The 3,956-nt window shown below is 40.3% G+C and overlaps 1 non-coding gene across 1 annotated transcript; it reads right to left on the bottom strand.

The window, feature by feature from the left end:
• Positions 1–3,129: 3,129 nt before the first annotated feature.
• On the bottom strand, positions 3,130–3,202 carry Trnav-cac. The gene has a single exon. It is a non-coding gene; the product is annotated as a tRNA-Val (tRNA).
• Between the last annotated feature and the right edge of the window lie 754 nt (positions 3,203–3,956).

The following is a 3,956-nucleotide window of genomic DNA, read 5'->3' on the forward strand; positions in this document are numbered from 1 at the left end:
CATCTTACCATCTGAGGGAATCCAAATCCAGCCCAGAATACTCCTCTATCAAAAAGTGCTAGAGGAAGGAACAAAGTATTATCAGTAGATATCCTAATACACTGAAATATTCCCAGGTGATTTAAATAGCAGTGTTGTGACTCTCTAATCCAGATCCTCTTTGCCCAGTTAAAAGGTGTTTCCACAACCAACTAGCTCCCAGCTGTGGGATTAGATCAATCACTGCAGGAAAAAAGCAATATGTCAGCAAGATGATTGTAGAAACCCCTGAAGTTTTGCCTAGGTTTCCCAGAAACAGCAGAGCATTCCAATTAACTATCTACTTGAGCCGTGTTTGAATTCGCCTTGCAACTACTTCCTTATACCTTGAGTTGTTTTAGAATTTTCAGTACCACTAGAATCAGGCTCTTGTTCCTCGGATTCTACACTAAGAAATAGCTCAGTTTAAATTTCCCATTAGGGTGAGCAGAGACAGCTCTGCTGAGCACACCTATTCACGAAGCTCTCATTTACTGCCTTCTGGATGTGTTACTGGTTTCTTCTGTCTTTCTCTGGTAGAAAGGAAACATTCATCTGAAGAGTAGAATGAGGAGGTAGTCCAGGAAGAGAATCATCACAACACTCAATGTTTGCACATTTTAATTTAAGCACCAAAGACAACAAGTGGGTCAACAGATAGAAGCTTTAAAGAAATGTTTAAAAGTAATGTTTAAAGAAAAAGAATTCTATTGAATTCTGTTTCTCATCAACACAAGTTCATTATGCCATTGAAATCAGCAAAGCCATAACAGATCTTTCGGCAGGGTTTTCCCACTAACCCATGCGCCCGCTCCAGATACATAAGCCCTCATCTGGACACCTACATATCATGATCAATAGTCAACAGTCTCATGTTTCACTTAATGTGAGATTTCCTCTTTGAGGTCCTGGATTTAAAAAAAAAAATACACAAAGAATTAAGTTTCACTTCAAAGGAGTAATAAAAAGAATGTTATGTTTTGCCTAAGAACTAAATGATTTCCATCCTCATGAAAAGCAGACAGCCATAGGTATATGACTAGGGCCCCTGATAGGTAGACATCAATGTTTCCACCCAAAAATGACTGGCTTTTGCCATTATAGACAACTTACAATCAAATTAAACTCAGAATGAAGCCATCTTGGTCTTTGCATGATAGGAAGGAAGTGAATACATCTGAAATTTGAGTGACATATAGCATTTTGCTTGCATTTTAACCCTTTGTTCTTTGTGCTATAAACATCATTGATATGTAAATTGGGGATTTATTCTGGATGACTCCAGAAAAATTTTAGTCATCCCAACGGGCTACCTATTCCAGTGTCTTGTGTTTCTCATTCTGAAGTGTACAGATAATTGGCCTATCTGTTTTGTAGGTTGTACCACAGTTTTGTGTGTACAAGTGGCAAAAGGGCAAATTGTGCATAGGGTAGGGAGGAAATGGCTCTATTCAGGATGATCTTGAAGCACACTTTCACGGTCAGGTGGAAGGGAAGAAAGTGCTGCATAAGTGTTCATGAGGCTGTATGGATTCAAGATGAACCCATACTCCAAGTTCACATCGCTTCCAGCAGAGTCATGTAGCTCTCACTGAGCATCTATTTACAGATACCCTAAATTTCCTAGATGATTAGTAAGAAACAAAATCAAAGATTGTCACTGTTTGATTAAAAATGAAGAACTTTTCAAGAAGTTGAATGATTCGCCTCAAATTATGCAATCATTCCATGCTGAGCCTAGATTAATAGTTGGAATATAGAGAGGCCTGGGAAGAGGGCATAGAAAGCCAAGTCTGAGCCCGTGTTTATCCATCAGGATCTTATACCATTCTCACTAGCATCCCAGGAGGTGGGTTTTCTTATTCCCACTTTACGGGTGAAGAAATAGGAGCTTTTTTTAGGTAACGTGGCTACCTTCACACAGTTATAAAGTAAGAGAACCAATGATAAAACAGGAGACTCATCCTTACCTCGAAGCCCCTGCGTGCTGGGCCCTCCATCTGTTTGCCAAAGTGCAGTGCACGCATCTCTCCTTCAGACGGCCTGTGCAAGGAAACCTGCAGTAGTTCCTGAACCACTCCCACCAGAATCACCTGAGAGGCTCATAAATTGCAGAGCCTTGCACCCTCCCCAGGCACTTCCACCTCAATACCAGCAGGTCTTTGGGGCAGGTGTCCTGATGGTATCATACGAGGGCTGAAAATGGACAATCCCACCTTGTGGGCATTTTCCTCTTTAAATAACTGAGAAAAGGAAAGGATTTGAAATACGCATACATTGTCTTTTTAATTTAACTTTATTTAAAGGGGAAAACAGTATGCAAATGACAGTAGAGGTGGTGGCAGATCCATCAAAGTTTGGGGCCACTGTTCTGAGATGGAAAGGAAAGGAACATGACTGTTTGTCCAGATATAGGCATAAGCTGGAGAGCAAAGATCTGTCTGGGAGTTCAGGGACCCTCTGCTGTTTTCACAACCCCATCCTGCCACTGGAGAACAGGGTAGGGGTGATGTTGCAGGAAAGATCACTGAGTCCCCAGCACAGCATCCTTGTCTCAGTCAGTCAAAAGCACAAAAAGCACCCATCACCACAGCACCTCAGCAACGAGGAGATGCACTACAGCTTGTTCAGTTTCTCCCTGAACACCTGGGGTTGTAGACCTTTTAGATAATTAATAAAATCTTTGGACCTTTTTCCCAGAAAAAATGCTCTCACACATACAAAAATGTTATCACATTTCAGGGAGTGCTCAGACTCCTCGAAATTCCTCTAACAGATTCCAATTTAGGGATCTCTTCTTTATGCGAAAACACAGTTTATTTCAGCTCAGGGCAAGCTAGTTCTCTATTAATTTCATTTGCTATCAATTTTGCTGAAATCCAACTTACCCTTCCTCTGAGTGAAGCATATTTTAAATAGGAATTCTTCATCTGGAGTTCATAGTTCCCAGTGGGATAGAGCTAGAATGGAGATTTGGAAGTGTCCATGGATCCCCTGACCCTTTAAGAAATACTCAAATGTTGGTGCCTTTTCCTGGGAAGAACTTTGATTAGAATATTGAAGGAGCTTACAACCAAAAACAGTTTTAAAAATACATCCTTTTTTTTTTTTTGGTGGTGCTGGGGGTTGAACCCAGGGCCTTGTGCATGTGAGGCAAGCACTCTACCAACTGAGCTACATCCCCAGCCCTAAAAATACATCTTTTTAAAGACTGTTAAAGAAAATCTTTATAAATGTACTATAATACCCAGATAAAAGGAAATAAAAAAAACCTCACAAAACAAAGGTATATTCACTGAATTGCCGTATTAATACCCTATAACTGTCACTCAGGTCAAGAAATAGAATTCTGTGGGCCAGAGTTCCTGCACCAATCTACCCCAGCAACACCCCTGTGTGCCTCATTCCAGTCACACCCCCTCCCCCATCCCTGCAGAAATAACTGCTATCCTGAGATTTAAACTGGCACTTCCTATGAGCAGACACTTAACAGAAGAAGATATACAATCAATTAGCAAATTTATGAAAAAATGTTCAACGTCTCTAGCAATTAGAGAAATGCAAATTAAAACCACTCTATCTCACTCTAGAATGGCAATTATCAAGAATTCAAGCAACAATAAGTGCTGTCAAAGATGTGGGGGGAAAGATACACTGATTCATTGCTGGTAGGATTGCAAAATGATGTACCCACTTTGGAAAGCAGTATGGAGATTCCTTAGAAAACTTGGAACAGAACCACCATTTGACCCAGCTATTCCACTCCTCAATCTGTACCCAAAGGACTTAAAATTAGCATACTATAGTGACACAGCCACCTCAATGTTTATAGCAGCTCAATTCACAATAGCTAAACTGTGGAAGAAACATAGATGCCCTTCAATAGGTGAATGGATTAACAAACTGTGGTGAATATATATACAATGGAATATTACATT

Source organism: Marmota marmota, unplaced genomic scaffold (assembly GCF_001458135.2).
Source record: "Marmota marmota marmota unplaced genomic scaffold, marMar, whole genome shotgun sequence".
In the NCBI taxonomy this organism is placed as follows: domain Eukaryota; kingdom Metazoa; phylum Chordata; class Mammalia; order Rodentia; family Sciuridae; genus Marmota; species Marmota marmota.